Consider the following 24,673-nt stretch of genomic DNA (forward strand, 5'->3'; position numbering starts at 1 on the left):
ATTACTCCAAGATATAGTATATCTATTTTTTTCAGAAAGAAGTAAGTTTATTTTTAAAAACAATATTCTTTAACCTGAAGTTTAACTAATGAAACTTTTAATATAATTAATTTTAATAAGTTGATGTTTATATTTTCCTTGTGGTACCAATTTATAAAATATTTGTATATAGTTGTATGTTTGGTGTGTTTATGTATCTGCATATGTATGCATGCATTTATGGGCATTTATGAGTCTATGTATTAATTAGAACATCATTTCTGTAATTAGCATTTTATTTATGGTTGGACAACTGTTCATAGTGCAATAGATTTAGTATTTTAAAACATTTTGATATTAGTTTAGTTTTCTGAAATTAAAAAAATGTCCAATTAGCTAATTAGTATCCTCAGTTAATGGATTTGACTTTATTGAGTTTTCCCCCCTTGAATTATGTGATTTTCTTGCACTCTAGCTTAATCTAGTAGGCTATGTGGTGAAGCCACCAGAGTATTCTTGTTACATGATGAAGAAAGTGATTGTGTTTCATTTTATTTGTTTTTTCTTTGTATATGAATATATATTACATTGTTGTTGCCTGCCATAGTCCTTTGATAATTAATGATGGTGAGGATAACATTTTATTCACTTCTTGAACTTCACTGTCGATATTAATTTGTTGACGTCCATGTCTCAAGCACATAATAAGGTGGTTATGTTCAGATATTCAATGATAATGCTCTATATATTACATAAGTACATGTTCAGGGAAGCACAGAAAATAGATGTGACTATAAAAATTGGTGTGTAACTAGTAATATTTGGAAAAACTAAAATTAAAATGATTGCTAACATGATTTCTGGTACCAAACAAATGTATTCACAAAACTAAACACACACACACACACACACACACACACACACACACTTACACAAAAGCATACGAAGTAAACCAAAGATATGAAACATATAATCTGTTAAAGATTTATTCCTGTTTTCCTTCCACAGAAAGATAAAGAATAAATATATACCAACATGATGGGGGCTGGGTGCTGTACTTTTGTAGTACATGGAATAACATGAAAAATGGTTAAATTACATCCTGGCTCAGCAGTGTTCTAGTGTGAAATCCAGCCTTAACAACACTTAGAAAGATGTTTAACAATTGTTAGACACCCCTAATGCACTGTTAACATCAAGCATGACAATAAAAGCTGACAGTGCTCACTAGTAAACTGCAGCTGCAGCAGGACATGAAACAGCTTTGTTTCAACTCCTGTTTCTGCCTGCAGTTTATTACATTACAGACACCATTTTGAATCAGACTGTTTCCCTACACAGGGAATATGTAAGGATCTCAATCACTTCCCGACTGCTTTACTGGCAGAAGATATTACATTTTTTTAATCATTTTATTAATCTCCATGCACTTCAAAGAATTATGACTGGATCTTTGATCACAATGGATTAGTATAGCAATAACCCATGCCTGGGTGTGGGTAATGCTAAATTTACCCACGGTTGGCGTGGTTTGGTCCCGAGGGCGAAGCCCGAGGGACCAAACAAAGCCAACCATGGGTAAATTTAGCATTACCCACACCCAGAAGTGGGTTATTGCTATTATACCATGACATTATTTAAGAAAAGAAACTAATACTTTTCTTAAATAATGGCATAGTATAATGCCTGTTTACTGCCCTTCCGCAGATGTCTGGCATCCGTGGCAGTTCTGATGTACTGCGCGCCTGCGCAGTACATCAGAGTTGAGCAAAAGCAACAGAGAAAGCAATATCTCCGTTTCTTTTTTTAAGTGTCTCGCTATGTTAAATGAGTTTAACATAGCGAGACAGTTTTAAAATAAGCAACGGACATCTCCGTTGCTTATTTTAAAGCTGTCTCGCTATGTTAAACTCATTTAACATAGCGAGACTAAAAGCAACGGAGATCTTGCTTTCTCCGTTTTTTATCTCGCTATGTTAAATGAGTTTAACATAGCGAGACAGTTTTAAAATAAGCAACGGACATCTCCGTTGCTTATTTTAAAGCTGTCTCGCTATGTTAAACCCATTTAACATAGCAAGACAGTGTTTTAAAAAACGAGTTATACTAATGGAAAAAAGTCCGGGCGACCGGACCTTTTTCCATTAGTATAACTCGATTTACAATGGGCACGCTGGCCAATCAGCGTGCATGTTTTGGGGGGGGGTCATGGTATAATATGTGTTTTTGTAATGGATGCCGAGATTCACCTCTCTACTGAATTTCTTGGCATCCATATCTCGAACAGATATTAAGCTGGTTATGATCAGAAATCGTAATCTTCTATATCTCAGACATGTTTAAGTATATGATTGTCTGACAGAAGTATAAACATGCATGCACACACACACACACACACACACACACACACACACACACACACACACACTGTTGAGACTTTATGCAATTGACTTGATATATTCTTAATACTTTTGCATAAGTGGAAGAGAATATTTGATGAGCCTAATAGACATTATATATTGGCATTGAAAATCAGAACTACTAATTTATTATTCTGAACTTGAAGTCCCCATGTCAGCATTATTACAAATTATTTAGGCTTTATACAGTTCAGAAAGTAGTGCTTTTTTGAACAAGTTTCAATGTTTTCCAGTCAGAACAGTAGCCTATAAAATCCCACTCAGAAGGTATTTTAGGTTGCTTAGTGATCACTTCTAAACAGATTATAGCTAACATTAAATAATATTTTGGTAACTTTCAAAACATATTTTAAACATGTTATTTTGGGAATAATCAAAATGGAGATTGCATTTTTGTGATTAATCCCATCTCCCAGGTATATTAATTGTTCATTTGTGAAAAAGCAGAGGGAACGTTGCTATTTATTTTGAATTCAAAAATCAAAACAAGGAAGGAAACTCCCTCACTAGTGCTATTTTTCAAATGACATATAGCAATTAAATAAATCTCTTGTGAGCTGTCTTAACATGTAAAGTGCTTTTTATACGTTCTTCAGGAATTTCATTATGTCAGAGTCTGAAGAGATAATAGACCAGAGGCATCCTTGTTTAAGTTCTAATTAAAACATCTAATGAATTATACATTAATTATTTTCTGTCAGTAGCATTATTTTCTAAAATTATTGCCCATTTTTTTAATAAGTATTTCAACCAGTATATTGTGCAGTGACAGAGTAAAGGATTTCAATGAGAAAGAACATTAAATGCAGTAACCTAAATGATGCGTTTGCACTTCTTTTACTTCTTAATGTCTTAATCTGTGTCAGACGCAGCTCTTAACAAGAATAACATAAGTACAAGTCTTGCTTCCAGGTTGCAATCATAATGAACTCTGCATTTCAGTACATGTAGTTCGTTCATGAAGATTACTGTGTCATTTGAGAAGTCTGACTGCAAAAGTAATCTCCTCAGTAACTGGATGGTTGCTTTGGTTAGAAACAGTATGCATAGTTATGCTGAACTGAAATGTAAATAAATATTTCCTAAGAAAAACACATTTGTTTGTTTTTCCTCTTTGTGATTGTGTTTATCTGTGGCTTAGGGCTATATTTTATATATTTGATATGTCAGATCCAGAGCCATAAATAGGCTGGAGCAAAGGGGGCAGCTGCCCTGGATACAAGCTTTCTGGGGCATGAATGGAATTCCAGTGTTGGTGAAGTGCAGTACCAGAATTCATAAATGAATATCACTACTGCGTTTACAGCCATATCTAAAGAGCTGTGTGTGATGACTTAACTGCAGCAAACTGCTTGTTAAATTAGTAGCAAGCAGCTTGCCTTTTTTCCCTCAACCTAAAGTAGAGTGGGGGGGGGGCAAACACTTACATCACCAGCTGCATTGCCAACTTGGCTCACAGGATGCAGGAGATCAAAATAGGGGAAGAGACCAGGCACCAATGGAGTCCCCCAGGGTTCAGTGCTGAGACTTTTTCTGTTTGGCATATACATTTCAAAAGTAAAAGGAAATACCAAAGAGCTTTGGCCAGCTAAGTTTGAGATGACTGCAAGCTAGGAGAAGTTGTTGAATCCCCAAATGACGTAACCATCATGCAGGAAAGTTTGTCCCAAATAATAACTGGTGTCAAAATAATGTCAATGCCCTCTGAGAACTGATCCAATTGTTTGGCATTTGGAAACTTGTGTGTACAGTGACCTAACTTTTGACCAACATGTGCCCAAAGTCATAAGAAAGCCTTTCTATATTGCACAGCTTATAAACAAATTGATTGTGACTAGATCTAGAGATGTTGTTGTCCCCCTTTACAAAGCTCTCATTATGTCAATCATTTTGTATAATGCCCACTTTGGTATGTATCTGTCCAGCCCCATGCAACAACTGGAATACCTTCAGAGATACCTTACTAAAAGGCTGCAAGTCCTAAACAGTAGGTCTTGCATGGACCACCTCAAAGATTTATTACTATACTCAGTATCCTACAGAGTGCTTAGAGGTGACATGTCTAGCATACAAAGCATCCTCCAACATAAAACAAATGGACCTACTGAACATCAGCAAGTCAAAATGGCATCAGAAATACTCAGTCCAGGTATCTAAACTGAATGTTGTGGAGAGAGATATATATCACAGAGGCTACCACTGTTCCGGTACAGACTATCCATAAAAATAAAGCAAAGCTCATCCATCCATATTCAAATGCAACTTGGATCTAAGGATGGGTAATAGAAAATGTACTCCAGGATTTCCCCTCATGTCACTAATGGATAGAGGCAGTTCGTAAATGCTGCATCCCTTACACGGCCCCCTCAAATTATCTATGGTATGATGACAGTTGTTCTCACTAGGGCTAATATACAATTATCAGGCATGGAGATAGCTAAGAGCAATCAGAAAATGTTAATTCAAGCACCAAACTTGTGTGTACAGTGGTAGCAAGTAGTTATAAACAAAATTACCCATTTTAGCTCACTAAGTGCCCCTGTCATCCTCCCCCCCAGTCTTTAACAGCTTCCAGCGCCTATGGTTACTAGTGACCTTTTGATGCCTTGTATTCATTTTTTTTTGGAGTTTCATGGGTTAGACCATGTTAACAACTGATGCAAAGACAATGATCTGAAATTATATGTGAGAAAACTGGTGTATAATTCATTTTAGTAAACAAAATATTTTCACATGCCATATTGATGAACTTCCCTCCAGTCAGATAAAGTTATAAGGTGTTTCAGTATTCTTGTTGATAATTCCTTATGTTTTGGCCCTCATAGGCTAACTGCCTTTGCAGGCCATTTTAAGCCTAGCCATCATCCCATTTGACAATCAAACTCTGCCCCTTGTGTCTATAACATAAACACCTCCATCATTGCACCAACTCCCCAATCATGGTTAAAATACAGAGACAAATGAGGCTCTACCTAGAGGAGGGTGGCCTAATGGTTAAGGTGTTTGCCTTACAAACACAAGGTGCAGGATTTGAGTCTCACAAGGGATAATTGGCTAGGCTTTCAACGGCTCGCAAGGGCAGTTAGCCTAGTATGAACCTATTTATCTAGGGCAGATAGCCTAGTATGAACCTATGAACCTATATCACTTCTGTGTCACTGTTAGACAGAGGCACAGTATACTAACCTCGAAAAAGGGCATAGCAAAATTAATTTAAAATGGGTGGTGAAAGCCAAACACACTCTGGCTAGGCTTATAAATGCCCTAGGGCAGATAGCCTAGTATGAACCTATGAACCTATAATGTTGATGGATTATGGTTAGCGGGTAGGGCAATAAGAAAAAAAGGTGGTAATAGCAAAAATATATGATTCAGTTAAAAAAAAATTCTTATTAGTATCAACTTATACTAATGCACTTAGTTGTATTTGTCTTCACAAAGAAAGTTTATTTAGTTTCCCCAACTTATACTGAAAAAATATTTTTACTTATAATATGAAATGTAAATATGTCATGAATTATGCAATATGGTTGCAGAAACACCTACAGTGGAAACACAGAATAACAATTTGTGGCAATGAACATCTCTGAAACAACTTAATATATTGCCTATACATAAAAGGGAAACATCTGCATCCCACTTCAGATTTCACAAATGAGCTTTCAAACGGTACCCATATTTATCTACGAAAAGCACCTAAAGACTGGTATTCTACTCTTATGGGTTTCACTGCAGCACTTTGACAAGGTTTACCAAACTAGTTCAGTTGTTCCAGTGTACAGCATATTGTGACCTATAATATGGGACAAATGAAAAACTGGTAAAATATAATTAATTTTTATTCTGCTATAAAGCAACTCAGTAAAATAATAATCTACTGTATATCATTGCTGTATTCAGAATCCATAATGGAAATGGAGCATAATGTGAAATATCAGGCGGTGATACTGGACCCCTCTGAAACAATGGATATGCTTTCCACATACAAGAAGCCACATTTCTGTCCCTGCTTAAAAAAATTCATAATACTCTTTCCAAGACTCCATGAATGAAGGCAGGAAGAAGCGGTATGCTTCACTACAAAACTTGCAGGCAGTAACCACTGATTTCTGCTACAAAATCATGCAAGATTGCTATTCGACTCCTTAGGGTTTTAGTGCAGTACTAAGCTAAATTTTACCATACTGCATTAATTGCTCCAATCGACAAAATGTTATGTGTAATATGTGGCAAACGAAAAAAAATCTGGTAAAATATACAAAAGTTTTACTTTTGATGTAATGACACCTCAGAAAAGTATTCTGTGCCATTTATGTACTCAGCATTAATGACCAAACATTCAACACATCATCCCATAATGAAACAGAATAAAACAGTGAATTATGTCATTTAATACATCACAAGCAAAGGATATGCTGCTTACATACAAAAGTCCATTTCTTGGTTCCCTTTTTAGAATTCATTACGCAACTTTCAAGTCAAAACTAGAAGCATATTCAACTACAACAATCATCTAAAACTTGATATTTTAACCTTAGAGGTTCAATGCAGTCCTGTTGAATTTGGCCAAACCAGTTAACCTACTTCAGTCTTCAGCAAGTTAGTTATGGCATGTGGCAAAAAAAAAAAAGAAATGGGTAAAATGTAAGAAGTTTTACTTTTGATGTAATAACAACTCAGTGAAGAAGTATTCTAGGGCATTTCAGCACTTGCCAAACTGAGGAAAAAGTCCATCCCAACACTCACAAAATAAATTGATAAAATGAAAAATACCACACTGTACTAGTAAAAGCAGAGCTATAGCTAGCTCATCTAGTGTCCAGTGTCACTCCCCAGTCTGGCACTTCTTAACATTGAGTTGAAGATTAAAAAAAAAGTCTCTCCAATCTGGTGTACCTCCCTGGAACACCACGTGCATGTGCCATAAGCCCTCATGTTATATGTGAGAGCAAAAAGGGGGGGCATTACCTGTTCTGATACTCCTTCCTTCCTATCGAGGACCTAAAGCCTTTACAGTATACTGACCGCTCTCATGTTTATAGAAGGAGCAAAAAATTAAAAAAGAAAGAAAGAAATGGATCACACATCATAACACCTTACTCCCACGGTGGCTGCCCCCTTCATCTCACTCTAGCTAGTTTCAGACTAAAAGCATATGAATCAAAACACCTACTGACTGCATTTGAAAGGCTATATCTATCTCACTCCAACACTTAATTATAAAATCTGAAGGCTGTAACAGGGTGGTCAGCTAGAAAATGCACCTAAGTCTGCCTGTCTACGCTATCAAATTTCACTGCAGCTCAGTCTTGAAAATACCCCTACCACTTAAACTGCACAAAGGCATGGTGCTGCATACACAGCATGTGGCAAGTGAAAAAAATAATGAAGTGTTATATATATATATATATATATTGTTCTAATAAGGACTAACTGCATATTGATTATTCAGATTAATTTTACCAGGCCTTGTGAGCACAGGCAGAACAGCCACTAGAGCCAGACTGCTACAACAAAAGCCCTCAGTAAACCTCTGGATTAACTAAGCCACATATCAGGAAGCATGTAAGTTCCCCCTAAGATATTTCCCAACAAAAAATTCTGGGAATTCTAATTTGGTTCCTGGATTCAAAATACACTCAAAAATGCCATCAACTCTCAAGAAATTCACAAAATCTCAATTCCAATATACATGGCATGTTACTACATATAATGTAGACATTACCCTATGTGCCATAACAGAAATGGTGCCTTGGCTGGTGAAAGCAAAATGTGTGTCTTACATGGGTGAAGTCCATGTATTGGCACGTTAGTCTTACTCACCTTGTGGGCAAGTCAAACAGCTCTCAGGTGGAAAATCGAAGTGCCAGACTCTCACAACAAAAGTTTTCTCAAATACTGGGCATGCTAGCTGTATGTTGTGTATAAGAGTAAGTATGTCAGTCACGCTTCAGCAGGTCACAGAACTTTTAGTTAATCCTAGTAAGATGCCTAGTTGCAAAACACAAGTCAATAATGCCATCCATTTTACCCCCATGGATTCCATCTTACTGCAGATGTGATTTTCATGGCAGCACACTCTTGCTGCCTATATACAAAATATAAACTGTACCTCTTTTTACTTCATTTTGCTGCTTGTGCATAGGAGTTTAACTGCATTTAGTTTTCTGTATTTATTACTGCCTGTTGGTAGCCTCATTAAATTGATGACAATATTCTACTGAATTGCTACTTTATTTGTGCTGGCTGTTACTGTTGTGATGGTGCATTACTGTTTCAAAGCAATCTACTGATTAAATATATTTCATTGCTATGCTATCTACTGCAATTCATTACTGTTTAACTGCATTCCGTTGCTGTATAACTCTATTTTTCATACTGCGAGTTCTGTTGTTTTGACTATACCTGATTAATCTGTGCTTCATTGTGACATTTTTACTGAGTTCTTAACCTTAAAATTGAGTACCATAGGCTATATACAGGTCTGCTGCATCCAGAGCTTCAGCTGCCTGGTTTTTAACCCTTTTTGAGGTATTGCAGCTACAAATGTTCCCTTAGTAACACTTGTGTTATCATCTAGTAGTACTTCTTTTAGACATTCCTCTCTTTACCCTCTTAGGTCTTTTAGTTTCTGACAAATATGGATGGACAATTTCCTACATTTTCTCCTACCAGTCTGGTTGATATGGGTATCCAGAGACAGTGCCTCATGTAGTTGGACAACCCTCTATTACTACCACCTTGGAACACAATTTGTGAGAGATACAATTACATCAAGCACCTAGTGTCATTGCTCTCTCCCCCACAAATCAGTATATCTGGCACTGAGAAGGTTGGCAACAGGAACACCACACCTCAAACGCCACCCACACCTGCGCAACACACCTCCACATATGCAGAAGTCCTCAACAAAAGCATATCCAAATAAAAGAGACCTCCAAGGCATAAATGCACATGAACGCCACTGCCCACCACACCACACACCACACATAGTCCACATAGCTGTGTCTCACAGCCACTTAGGCCTTAGTGGCTGTGTCTCACAGCCACTAAGGCCTAAACATAAACCCAACATATTAGTCATAGGAGACTCCATTGTGAGACACACAGATGTGTCCCAATATGGTTAGTTGTTTGTTGGGTGCCAGAATCCACCATATCACCAATGCACTCAAGTCTCTCAACAGGTACTGTTATGACTCTGTCATAGTCCATGTTGGAGTGAATGACTTCGGAAATACCTCCTGGACTATATGAAGAGAGACATGATCAAGCTCGCTGAATATGTGTTGCATGTAGGTATGTTCCTAGCCTTAAGCAGCCTTCTACAATGACCCAGAATAATGCCTCAATACAAACAGAAAATGATTGACTTTGACAATTGGCTTAGTTTCTGTTGTCATTCCAAGGGGATCCAGTACCTGACAGCCTGGGATGACATGATTGACAAACCATGATGCTTTGTCAGAGATGGCCTGCATCTGTCTCCCTTGGACTTCAGGCTCCTGGCAAAGACTTTTGCCTCACGCATAGTGCTTTTTTTAGGCAATGCCATGAGGTCAAAACTGCCAACATGAAAATTTCATCAAAATGTAAATTAAAGGTCATGCTGCTAAATGCTAGGAGTTTAAACATGAAACTGCACTCATTGCAAGCATTCTTAACCCTGGAAGAAGCTGACACTTCTCCAGTCACAGAAACCTGGTTCAAAGCTGCGGAGAGCACACCAGCCATACCAGGTTACTCTTCGTATCACTCATTCAGACCCCAAACTGTGGGCAGCAAAACAAAAGGAGGTGGAGTTGCAATATTTATAAAATACATACACACCTCTAGGCTGGTCAAACAGTATGATGCACAGGAAACATTCCAGGTGGAGTTAACAATTGACAAGACCCATATTAAATTCATAGCTAGCTATAGGCCTCCAACTTTGACTCAAGATGCCCACTCCACCTATCTGGACCTCTTCGAATCTATCAAGATTCAACCCTTTACCCTGATTCTGGACAACTTTAACTATCCAACCATAGATTGGAAGAAATACTCATGCCAAAACACAAATGTCCAGAGAGTCCTTGATTTCATCAATGTAAATGCCTTGGATCAGTTGGGTGACACCCCCAGAAGGGTGAAAATATCTTGGACTTTGTATTAACTGATTAACTGACATGAGTAACCACTGCAGCATCCCTATAGTGTCATCATCCCTGGTGAGATCCAACCACAAAGCAGTCACTTTCAAAGTCACCATCTCCCCCAAGCCCCCCCCCCCCGCCCCAGCTAGAGTAAAACAAAAAAACTTCTCCAAAGCTGATTACAACCTCCTGAGGGATGGAACAGCTTCACAGCCCCATCCCCCTAAGAACTGGCACATATGTCCAAACCTACAACAAAGTACTATATGAGCATTTATATAGCTGTATGGAATCATGATTACTAGATAGGATGAAAACATCCTTGTCAAGGAAGAGTAAACCTATCTGGTGGACATCTACAATAAATAAACTCTATAATAAAAGGAAAAACATGCTATCCAGGACCAAGAAGGAGCAGGTGCCTAATTGGAAGCAATCTCTCCTTAGCCTGAACAACAAATAAAAGCACTAGTGAAATACTCCAAAGCAAACTTTGAGTCCAAACTGGCCACATCTACTAAAGACAATCATAAGGTCTTCTTTACATGTGTCTGCAATCTCCAGGGAAGCACCCAGATCTGCTCAGAGCTGGTGGTCAAGGACACCACATACACAAATGCTGTAGATATAGCCAACCTGGTGACAGACAGGTTCAGTGAAAACTTCACTCCTCTGCCCCTCCCCCAATCAGTAAAACAGGACATCCCCAGTATCTGCCCCCCTCCCCTTATCTCTAGGCAGCAAGCCATTACTGCCCTCTCTAAGGCAGAAAATACAGCCTGCATTGGACCCAATAACATCCCAGACTGCATCCTACATGAACTCAGGCAGGAACTTGCAGCACCATTAGGCACCCTATTCAATGAAAGCCTGAGTCCCAGCTTCATCCCAGCCACGTGGAGGACAGTTACTGTCATCCCTTTGCAAAAAGGTAGAGTGCCCATCAATCCAGGAAATTATAGACCCATCAACCTAACTAGCCTGATCTGCAAGGCCATGGAGTGGATTATCATGGACCTCACTAATAAGGACATTGGCAACCTCCAAACAATTGATGCCGCACAGTTTGGTTTTGTTAAGGAGATGTCATGCCTGTTAAATCTGGTCTACTTCTTTGAGACAGTCACTAAGACCATAGATGAGGCGAAAACAGTGCACACCGCCTACCTTGACCTGGCCAAAGCCTTTGATACTATTCCCCACTCAGGTATAATAAATAAACTCTCTCAACTAGGCATTCTGTATGTTACCAGATAGGTACAAACTGGCTCACTGATAGAACCCACCTAGTCAAAATAGGGGAAGCCACCTCAAGTAGCATACCCATAACAAGCGGTGTACAGCAGAGGGGTCTATATTATAACATCGAAAACTACAAAGATCGAATGTTATAATATAGAATGCTAAACATCTAAATCCGCAAACATCAAACAGTCAGAATAGTGATTTTTTTTCCCAGGGAAAAAAATTGCTATTCCGAGAAACATACACACAACACAAACACACACAAAAAATGGCAATCCACACACATACACTTAAAATCCTACACCTAAACCTAAACTAAACTTTACATACACTACTAGCTAGCCACTTACCTTAACCTGACCCTAACCCCAATGTCCATCACTATCACACGCTCACCTCACCCGCACCCTAACCCTAACTCATCTAACCCGCCCCCTAACCCTAACCTACACACAACCCCACTTACCTGACCCGCTCCCTAACCCTAACTCACCTAACCCGCCCTCTAACCCTAACCTACACACAATCGCACACTTACCTGAACCCGACCCGTAACGCTCCATCATATCAAACGCTGAAAACAGCAAAGCCACAGCAACGGCCCACCAAATTCTTTCCCTGGGAAAGAATTTGGTGTCCTGCACCTTCGCTGTTTTCAGCAGTCGACAAAACTGATTAGATATTATAACATTCAAACTTTATAAAGTTCAATGTTATAATATAGACCCACTGTAGAGATCGGTCTTGAGGCCTCTGCTGTGTGGGATATACTTCTCAGAGGTGCAGGCCAAATCTAGTGGGTTATGGCTGACCAAGTTTGCAGATGACTGCAAGCTGGGTTTGGTCATCAATTCCCCTAGTGATATGTGCATCCTCCAAGAGGGTCTCACCCAAACAAATTGCTGGTGTCAGAAACATGGCCTCAAATTGAATGCCAAAAAATGCATCATCATTCCTTTCAGGGAGAGGAATGTCCCCACAAATTATCACATTTATAATAAAGTCCTAAACATGCAATCAGCCGTGAGGGACTTGGGTACGCAGGTTGATAGCAAACTGACTTTTAACCACCATATTGCCACCATTGTATGGAAAGCTTTCTACATGGTCCACCTCATTAGTAAAGGTATCTCATCCAGGGACAAGGTGGTCATAACATCCCTGTATTCTTCCCTTATAAGACCCATTATTGAGTACAATGCCCCTTTTGGCATGTACCTCACAAAGCACATGCAGCAACTGGAGAGACCACAGAGATTCCTAACCCGGAGAATCACAGGCCTCAAATATCTGCCTTATGCAGATAGGCTAAAAGCTCTGTCCCTCTACTCAGTGTCCTATAGACTTCTCAGAGGTGACCTTTGTCTGGGATGCAAAGCAATCTCAGACCCCACCCTGATGGGACTGCAGCATATCTGCAAGTTAAGCTCCACTCAAGTAACCCATGCGACCTCAACCTGATCTGACATCAGTAGGACTTGTTGGTGGGACAGATTTGTGTCCCAGAGACTCCCCCATTTGAAGAATAGACTCCCTCTCCATGTAAAGCAGAGTACCTCATTAACCCTTTTTAAGTGCAACCTGGATAACTGGATGGAGAACAGAAAATACACCCCTGTGATTCTGCCTGTGTCACTGCTGGACAGTGGCATATGGTGCTGACTTGTTGGAACATGGGCTAAATTCTTGGCTAGGCTGCTAAGGGCCTCAGGGCCAACAGCCTAGTAACTTCCTATGATCCTATCTGCAGTGATATAAAATGTTTCCTTGGAAGATGATTTTTTTTTTTTTTTTTTTTTTTTTTTTTTACTTCTGGTCTAACAAGAATATAATGCACAAATATTCTGCACATTAGTTTTACTTGCCCTTATAAGCAGAGGTCAACTAGTCAGCCCCAGGTACAAAATGAGTGCAACACCAGTCCTTGATAAAATAAGCCATCTAAAACCCTGGATTTGCTTGCTGTATACAACAGACCATACCCATATGTAAGTTCAGAATAAATAATAAATCTGAGAATTTTAATAAAACAATTGGTAAAAAACACACAAAAAATGGCATTCTACATCAAGACGTTCAGTGCTTTATTGTTTTGATTTATATTATAGCACATTGTTGTCGGCTGTATACAGAATGCATGCATTACCTGATATGCAGTAGCAGAATTTTTTTTTTTTTTATAAATTCTGGACTTGAGCTACACCCACCTATCAAGAATTGAAGCTGTATTGCACACCTTATGGAAACTGGATGATGCAGCTTGGCAGCCTGGTATGTTCTAATGGCCAAACAAGCCTACTAGAGCAGAATATCAACACACAGCAGGCTATGAACACAGGGCTGTGGCACTGACGTTTGACACTGTCTAGCAAAATCTCGGTGCTCAAGTTATCAACTATAGTTAAATTGGACTTTTAGGTGCAAAGTAACAGAACAGCCGCATAATTAAATTGTCAAGTCACAAACAATTATTTAACCCCCTCCTGTAGTAGCATAGCTATTCTTAGAAAAAAATCACTACCAGAAATAAAAAAATGTAGTTTTCATTCTTACATTTTTAAAAGCAAAATGTATTCATGGTTTTATGCAAAATATACTCATTCCCTAGGAGTAAAAGTGAAAATGTGCATGTCTGTTGTGAAGTGAATCTGAAGATGCCTGCATTAAGAAATTTGAAAAATTATAAAGTAATATCTCAAAAGCCAAAACATGGGGTAAATTATACAACCATTATTGTAATCTCTTTTTAAACACACACACAGTCCTAGTGACATGCTCCCTTTCTGAGAAGGTGCACCACCTTTGTCTGTGAAGAAGACACAGTTGTATGACCATGTTGTTATAAGTTATCTAATACCACCCCAACAAAGTAAGTGATAATCACTCAGCAGTGACTGCCCTATACTTTCATTCCTAACATGCTTCTAAAACAGACAGCCATTTCTGGTGATTGTCAAACCTGAAATAAATAATGGTCAGAGTAATGTAACCTTACTGCTGTAAGTACCTCACTGTCTCCATTATCTCTGTAATAATTAAGAAAATGGCTGAATTGTACTGTGAACAGTGTGTACTAGTATCACTACCATGCATACACCTGGCAGTACTTTTTTAAACATAGTTCACCTGCAAGACAAAAAAAACCCCAGAGATTCAAGACATCCATTCCTCTAACCAGTCTCTAGTCCACTGACTACAGACTGCTGGTAAAGCATCAGGATGGTTGCTAAAACCAACCTATCTCAGGTGCTATGGGAAACAGTTAAAGGACATCTGTTGGCTACCCATGTCACCTTACTATGTTGGGAAGGTGCACATGAAAAGTTAGTGACTGATTCCATATTCCATTTCATTTCTCTTTCATTTTAATGGGAAGCTGCAAGTAAACATCTGGCAAATACAATTAATGTAATCACCGAATAATTACCCTCCTCTTCTTCTTTCGGCTTCTTCCTGGTTAGGGGTCACCACAGTGGATCATCTGACCGCTCATGATTGGCAGTGGAGTTTTACAGTGTCAAGTTGCCAGCCCAGTGCCCAACCTTCCACAGAAGGCACACACACTCACACCTAGGGCCAATTTAGAGTGTCCACTTCACCTACTGCATGTCTTTAGGATGTGGGAGGAAACTGGAGCACCCGGAGGAAACCCACGCGACCACAGGGAGGACATGCAGACTCTGCACAGAAGGCACCCCAGCTGAGAATTGAACCAGAGAACCTCTTGCTGTGAGGCGGCAATGCTAACCGCTGCACCACCGTGGCCGCCACCAAATAATTACCCTGCTGGAGCTATTTAAAAGGGATAAACATTTTTTTTTTCATTTTAAAGCTAGTTTTATACAGAGTAAAAAAAAAACAAACAATAAAACTGAATTATTTCAGAACTTGTTATTAAGCCCCTCTCCTGTGGTGCTGAACTAACTAAACACCTATTGTTAATTAGAGCTAAACACCCACTGATTCAGAAAATCATAAAATTCTTGACTCAAAGTATAGACTACTGTCTACAGTAAATTCATTAGTAATGTCATGTTGGAAAAGAGATATTTCACAGTGTAATAACACTATAGCATGAGATTTCATGGAACTGCACAGCCTCTGAAAATTTGAAAAATATTCTACAAACCAAGTAGCATGTGTCTTTGCAATGAGACTATCTGCTGGAACTTTCATGCAAGAGCAATACTTCATGCAGTAGAATTTCCTCTTTTTGAGTTTATTTCCTGAACATATCTCATACATTGGGTCTATATTATAAGATCGACATTTGAAAACATCAACCAACATATGGTCGGCACCATATGGTCGATGTCTTCAAACATCGACCTTATAAAAAGACAAAAAAAAAAAAAAAGTACCCTAATGGGTTTAAGCAGGGGGGCAAGCCCCCCTGCACCCTCCACACCCCCGCTACTTAAATATAGCAACTGTGAGACCGCACTACATTGACGTAAACAGAAATCTCCCCTTACGGAGATTTCCATTTACACGCTCGAGATTCTGAGTGTTCGATATTCTCGTGTCGACAATGTCAGATTCGACATTGTCGGCTTTTGAGAATATAATATAGACCCCATACATTAGTCCTCTAAATTATTTATTCGATTTGTTCAGACATCGTAGGCCAATAAAGAAAATGGTGTGTTCATTCTTCACATTTAATCATTCCTAGATGACCCCCACATATTGCATTCAACACGTTTTTCTTGCAGATGAATAGACTAATGACTATCATCTTGAAAGAAGTCTTAACCATGGGAGAGACCACCTCAGTATGTTAGGTAGACACAAATGTCTGAATGCAGTGACTTTGCATTATGTGAGCAAACATTCATAACATTTCAACAATTGTACTAGATGGTCTTCTGCCGTTGTACAGCTCTAAGCATGGGTTACTGTGAAATAATCCATTAAACTTAGAAGTCTTTCTTCTATAGATCTTATTTATATGTCTGGATGTATGCTCTGGTAATGATATTCACTATATATTTTAGCCTGATTGGCTTATACTTAATCTACATTCCATACTTTTGCAAAGACAGCAGCTTCCTTTGAAGTCTTTGTGAAAACACTTATTAAATATACTTTGAAGTGGCTTATGGTCCAAACTGCAGAGGGACTATTAATATAGATATAGTAGTGAAACACTATAATCAATGACAATTTGTATGTATGAATATAGTGTGTCTAATCATCAAAGTTCTTGACAAATATTCTGTTGATCTACTGTCTCGAAGTAGCACTACACCAAGCCCCGTGACCTTAGCCAGCAGCAAACAATGGAGTTACATTTGACTAGCATCTACTTCCAAAGTAATATGTTGTATTGCATTAAATTATAAGTGACTTAGTTACTAACCTTGTAAGCACCTCAAAGATTTTCTTTTTTTTCCATTGACCCAAACCAAGCAACACAATGGACTAGTAGCTTTTTAACTGACATTGTTTTATCAAGATTGATAATAACTTTGGAAAATAAGTCACACAAGAGATGGCTGTTGTCAGATTTCTGCACATTCACAACTGCTATGACTTCCTTATAATCAAGTTTAAAAAATGGTCCATATATGATATATCTGTCTGTTAATACAAAGATGACACCATATGATCAGCTTCAAAACTCTTTTACTTTATCTGTTCAGCAGCATAATGAGACTCAGGTCAAGTTGCTGCTGACAGGCCCATCAACTATAAATGATCACAACTTCTAGCCCTTTTTATGATATCAGCCACTGCTCTTTGAAATACATCTGGAAATATTGAGAATCTGAAAAGAAAATCAAAATTTTGCATTTACCTTGAGGGGTAATGAATTTAACTGCTATATCTAAAATAAATATGTGAAATCAGACTATTATCAAGGACAGAAACTACATTTATAACTGCAATAACTTCTGCATCAGATAATGGTCCCTTTTTAAAACATATTTACTAAATCATCAAATTTTAATCAGTAACACAGCTATACACACAACAGAAGTGAAAACAAACCATAGTTAACAGTTTTTGTTACTGTTATGAAGTATACAAATATTTTCTTTTTATAAATGTTCATTCCTCCAATAATACACGAGTTGCTCAATTTCTGCTTTCCTTTAAATCACACTCCTCATCCGGAATATTATTCTGTATATATTGTTCCCACAAATTTCATTCATTTCTATGAAATTTGCTCTTTCCCCTTTCTAAATATCATGTACTCTAGTTCTTTTTAGTCCTTTACAAAGTTCAGTATATCATCTGCAATTAATTTAGATTTTTTTTTTTATTTTCACTTTGTAGTAATTGCTTTTCTGGCAGCAATTAACATTACATTTAGCAGGACCTTACTATGACTTAGTTTTAAAGATTTGTTTTCCTACATTACAACCATTTGTTCCCTTCAACATTCCCCTCAAGGTACTGTCTGGGGATTTTTAAAATATTCCAACTCCTTGCACTCCCAAAACAATATTCCTAATTGGCTATCTTTTCCCATCATACCTCCTATATTAGTCATTAACCTGAAGAAAAATCTTCTGAAGCCTACTTGTGATATAAAAACACCTATGAAAATGCTTCCATGCAAAAACCCTAAACCTCCTGGACTTTGCTGAATACTTGATAGCCTTATAATTTTCCTTTTACTATTCCTTTGTAAATTACCTCTCCATTCTCATTATTCAATCCTTTATAACCTCCTCTGATTGATTCTGATAGTCATCATGCTGTGTTTGATACTCCCTGCTAATAATCCCTTTTTTAATAGCAGTCTCTGTTCTAGACTCAAATAAAAATTCTACCAGAGCTGGTCTTGCACTCAACACTTCAATATCCCTTTCTGTTTGCCTATACTCTGAGTGGGAAGAATCTCTCTAACCTGAAGTCCAAACTTCTGCTTAGCCTTATCCTACTCTATTACCTTTTCTCCAGAGTTATTTGTTTAACAATACACTGGTTACTATGATGATTTCCTTCAGTCAGTTCTAATCCCCTTCTGTCTAATTTCTATAAGCCTCTTTCCAAACATATCCATTTGTGAAATCTCCTTTCTCCATCCCACTCTTGTTTAGTTCTTAGAATACATTTTGCTGTGTCATAAATATCTTTTTCTGTATAGTTTCTATCCTTAGGACCTTCTTTCAAAAATCCTCATCTATCGTTTGAACTCCCTAATTTCATTATCATTATGTATTTCAGCCTTAACTGCAAATTAGGTAACTCTAGCTTTGTCACATGGAAAGAATCCAGTCATTCCACTAAATTCTTGCCCTCTTCCCCTCCTAAATAATTTAATTCAGCCCTATCATTATCCACTCCTTTTGTTGATAAAAATATGCTTGGCCTGTATATAACACTAATTGAATTAAAAATAGTTACATTGTTTGTAACTTATTATTTATATTTATAATTGTGATTTATAGATTCTTAATTTTTATATTATCTTCTGTTTAGTTTATTCACATATCCTTAGCTGCTATAACACAATCCTTTTTAATCCATATACCTAAATACTTCATCTTGCGTTAACTCATCAGCATGGATATTACTGAATAAATATATGGGTATACAGTTAATCTTTGCTGTCTTTGTTTTATATTAATTTATTTTACAACACAAAAAAGAGCTGAAGCTGTCTCAAGATGTTCCACAACACTGAATATCCCTTTTTAAATTTATCAAGTACAAAATAATATCATCTGCAACTAAAGCTAGTTTTTCTTGAGTACCATACCAGTTAAAATCTTTGAATTTGTAAATCATGCATTTTCTTTGCCGACAGTTATAAATATATGTCAAATAACAGTGGATAAAAAGGGCATCCCTGCTTAGTTTCTTTGTTCAGTCACAACTCTGAGGAACCTATCCACATTAACTGTTGCCTCCAACCCTTCATATATCTTCCTAACTTAATTATTATGTCTCAGGGAATGTATATATTACCACTGCCCAACTCATAAAACCCTGCTAACTCTACCAAATGCTTTCTCTGCATAAAACCCCACCAAAATTAGCAGTGAGTTCTTAAACTCTGCTTCCCTCTGGGTAATCATCACTCTATTAACATTGTCAGTTGTTTGCCTACCCTCTACACTGATACATATCTGTCATCACTAGTAACATCTTTGTCATTTTCCTAGTTAGTATAGACATAAACACATTATACTCATGGTTTAAATTTGAATCTGGTCTATATAAACCCATATATAAGGAGCCTTTACCCCCACTGGGTAAGACAGCCACTACAGCCTTCTTTCAAGATGTTCAAACTACCCATCCATTTTTTAAATACTGTTAAACAAGCCTTTCAGATATTTATCACTTTCCTTCCCTCCTAAATTCCACATTTCCACAGGTACACCATTGGTTCCTGGAGGTGTGTCTGCTGAGTGATCATATATCACCATTTTTATTTCTTCACTTAGCTATTAAATATTATGCTTCATCTTCTTCTAACTTTGGCATAATCAAATCTTCCATAAATATTTCCATTTGTGCCTTTTCCTTGATTCCTCCATTACTCTGTTTTATACAAATGTTCATAACATTTCTGAAATACCTTCTATAGGCTCTCTGGTTGGCCAATCTTTTTTTTTTTTTTCTTTTTTTGTCATAGGCTCCTTGGGTTTTTCTACAACTCTTTCTACTTCCTGTTTTCTAAGTCACTGTGATGACAGTTTTATACTCTGGAATTGTCAAAAAAGCCAGCCTTCTAAACTCATGCATAATGTCCAAACCGTCCCTTATTTTTCCTATAGTGCACTGCAGTTGGCAATCTTCTTGATATGTGATATTCCATAACCTTTATCATCCCTTCTAAGAAATCCCCATTAATTCTTTTCACTGTTGTTCTTATTTTTATCATGTTTTCAAACACTTTTTTCATTTTTCCCTGCTCACTAATTATCCCTTCTGACATAATTTCTATCATCCTTAATAAAAATGATATCCACTGCCAAGTCTTTAAATTCCTTGCTTTTAAACAGGAAATTAGGACAGCACCAGAGTCTAATTTTTATATCACTACCTTGCAGCTATATCTTAGACTTTATTGGTGCATGATCTGTTACAGATATTGGATAGGTCTCAAAGCTTTCAATTAAATACAAATGCTCCTGTGAAAAATAATTACAGCAGAATCTATCCCAGTTATTGTATCTTGGAGCATATGCAAATTCTGCATAGGTTCCTGCTACTAAATTCACACATCCCCTGCCAAATATTCTCATATACTTCAAAGAACTACTTCCTTTGTTATATTTTCCCTTCTGGGTCTTCCCAAAATATCCTCAGTACTGCAACTCATTTTCTAGTTCCAAACCATAAATATTCCCTGTTGAAAGCTTATTATCTATCCTGAGAGTCTCCTAAGTTCCATAATTGTAGTTTTAGTTGGAATATAAATACATGCCAGCACAAGCCTAATCCCCCTGCCAATAAACCCTTACTACCACAAATCTACCATTAGTATCGGTTTTGTTTTTCTCTTACATCACTACTGGGGCCCTTCTCTAAGCAAGTATTCATCCCCTTTTCCTCTGTCTCTGATAGATTGCTGAATGTCTGTCCCAAAATCCTTTAATTGTCAAAGTTACATGCTGCTTTTTATTGGAAAGCATGTCCTGTAACACAGTTATTTGTATTATACATGTCTTAATAGAAGACTGTACTCTGCATTTTGTCAGTACCTGCTACACAATTTACATTTGAAACTGTTAGCAAAACAGTTATTCTGAAAAAAAGCTATTACTTTCTCATGTATATTATACATGACAGTCCTCTTAAATATTAGATTTTACCTTGTACCATACATGCACACAGTAATGTCTGGCAGGCTGATCTTGTAAGTAGTTACTTTTTCTCATCTCTGTTTGAACCCGTCACATTTCTCAGACTTTTTCTTTAATAAAAAAAACTCTCAAGAAACAAAGAACTAAATATAGTTTTAAAACCCCAAACCCTTTTAACTTGTATCAGACATACAAAACTATACACACTGTCCAGAAAGGATATTTAACCCACTCTTTAGAAACAGATTCCCCAAACTGACAGTTATACCTACAGGCACTACCTATTATAAAGTTAAGTTTAATCATGCTGTTCCCCCTTAGAATGTTGTCCGTCCTTAAGGAAATTAATAGTTGATCAGCTTTCTTGATAGTATAGATTTGCCAAGATAACATCTGAACCATCTACGGCTAAATAAGGAAAGCAAAATTATTTCTCCTCTATTCTGATGATTTGGGAAAAAAGCAGGCAAGTTTGTAGTCTGATTAAGTGACATTTTATTGAAGACATTAGTGTCTATATTACATAATCAAACTTTTAAAAGTTCAAACATCATAAGGTCAACACCATATGATTGAACTTTTAAAAGTTTAAAAATGTAATTAAAAAATAAACCAAAGAAAAAAACTACCTCAACAGTTTAAGCAGGGGGGCGGCAAGACCCCCTGCACCCCCCACATCCCCTGCTCTTTAAATATACCAACTCTGAGATAGCACTACAGTGCAGATAGGGAAATCTTCTCATTCCGCACTGTACAGAGAACTCCGTTGAAACATTCAAACTTTTAAAAGTTCAACAACATGATATAAACCCAAGACATTAGGCAAAAAAGAAGGGTTAATCCTAAGGGATATCCTGTTTTTCTGGAAAATCAAAAGTGGAGAGGCCATAAGGGCTTGCAGCTCAAATTCTTTTTACTGAAGTAAGGGCTACAAGCAAAACAGTCTTCCAGGTGAAAACTTTTACAGAGGAAAAGGAAGCAGGTTCAAAATGAGGTAATCTTAACTTTTCCAATAAATAATTCAGGTCCCAAGGAGGCGGAAGAGGAGGAATAGATTTTCTTGGTGGCATGGCATAGCATGGGAGATATCTTTCAAAAACTGTCTGACCTCAAAAGATGCAGAAAGAGGTGGATTTAAAGGTAAGCAGGTAGAGATAGCTGGCAAATGCAGTTTAATGGAAGAATATGCCAGTTTTGAACGGAGCAGCTCACACAGATACGACAGCATAGTAGCAACAGGCATATGAAGAGGGTCCTGATTTTTTCTTTTGTCACAAAATAGAAAATCTCTTTAATTTGGAAGCATAAGTTTTCTTGCTGCAAGTTTTCAAACCTCCTCTAATACCTGTAGCATATCTTCAGAAAAAAAAGTGCTTTTATTGTATTAGATTCCCGACATCCAAACTGTCAAGTTTGGGGTTTGAAAGTTTGGGTGAATGAGACAGCCCTTGTTTGCAAGTATATCCCATACGGTAATTTGTATTGACTGCCCTTGATCATGGGAAAGAAAGGGAGAACCAGTGTTATCTGGTCAAAAAGGATGACTTTCAAAATCAAAGGAAAGGGAAGGAAAAAAACTGAATTTACCTTTCAATTAAACTGACATCGTGTTTATTTTCCAAGCCTCTGGGTATGGAGTCTTGAGCAAAAGCCTCAGCTCAGAAAGGAGGCAAACAGAGTACCTTGGGGAATTATTCCCCAAAGAACAATCTGCAGGAAAACTTCTCTGTTCAACATCCATTCATGAATGTCTGCTGCTTGGGTAGTCTGTCACTAAATTCATCTCTGAGGGTCTGTGCAGTTCCCGAAGAAAGAATTTGTGCTGATTGGCTATCTCCCAAGCTGTCATGGCAAGTCTACAGAAATAAGATTTTGTCCATCCCTGTCTATTGACATATCACATTACAGTGGTATTTGTCTGTACGGATTCAGAGGGTTCCTACAGACCCACAAGTGATGCAGAGACTGAAAGGATAGAATCAGGGCTTTCATTTCTTTATTGTTTGTTTTTTTTTCCTGTCCTGTCCACACCAAACAATCTGGACTGTTATGTTCATGAAATATGCACCACATGCCAGATCTGAACCATCTATGAAGACTTCTTGGCAAGGAGAGGGAAATAGAAAAAGCACTCCTGGATTGAATGATCTCTGGTTGATCTATCAAAGAATTTACTTCTCTATGAAGAGCAAAGGAGGAATTGGGAAGTTCAGGAGGTGGCAATGCTGTCCACAAATAGACTTGAGATATCACTGACTGAATCATCCTCATTTGTAGTCTGACAAAGGTATCATTTGTAAGGATAAAGCCATATACCCAACGGTTATCAAGTTCTCCCTTGTTGAGTTCAACTCCAGGGGAAAGAAGAGAATGAAAAGAAAGCGATTATAAATTGCATCTTGCCCTAGGGAAGAAATGCCATTATAAAGACAGTGTTGAGATGGCAAACTAAAAAAACATTTACTGAGATGGAAGCAGGACAGACTTCTTCAAGCTTATTGTGAAGTAAGTCCAAGTAAAGAAAAAGGTTCATGCTTTCTCTTGAAGAAGCTTGTAGAAGAAGATTATCCAGACAGGGGTGTGTGTGTATATATGTAGCTCCATCTATGTCAGATGATCAAGTTTTAAGAAATTTGAAATTCATATGGATGATTGGACGGGACCATATGACTGACTTTTCGAAAACTTGAACATCAAAAAAAAAAAAAAAAAACAGAAAAATCTAGTCTTTTTTATATTTGTACACTCCCCACACCCTCTACAAATGATATATACCAACTATGAGATTGTACTACAGTGAAGAAAAGGGTAAATTTCCTGATCCTCAATGTACCACAATTTCCATTCAAAAGTTTTGAGTTTTCAAAAACTCGATCATATGGTCTCAACCACCTGAATTTCATGTTTGTGAAAACTCAATCAACTAATAGGGAATTATATATATATATATATATATATATATATATATATATATATATATATATATATATATATATATATATATATATATATATATATGGATCCCTTTCACTTAGTTGACATTTCAGAAAGCCGAAGACCATAGGGCCGAGACCATATGATCGACTTTTGAAATGTCAACCATGTTCTGTAGTGTGAT

The sequence above is a fragment of the Protopterus annectens genome, chromosome 3.part0 (genome assembly GCF_019279795.1).
Source record: "Protopterus annectens isolate FY-2018-M chromosome 3.part0, PAN1.0, whole genome shotgun sequence".
In the NCBI taxonomy this organism is placed as follows: domain Eukaryota; kingdom Metazoa; phylum Chordata; order Ceratodontiformes; family Protopteridae; genus Protopterus; species Protopterus annectens.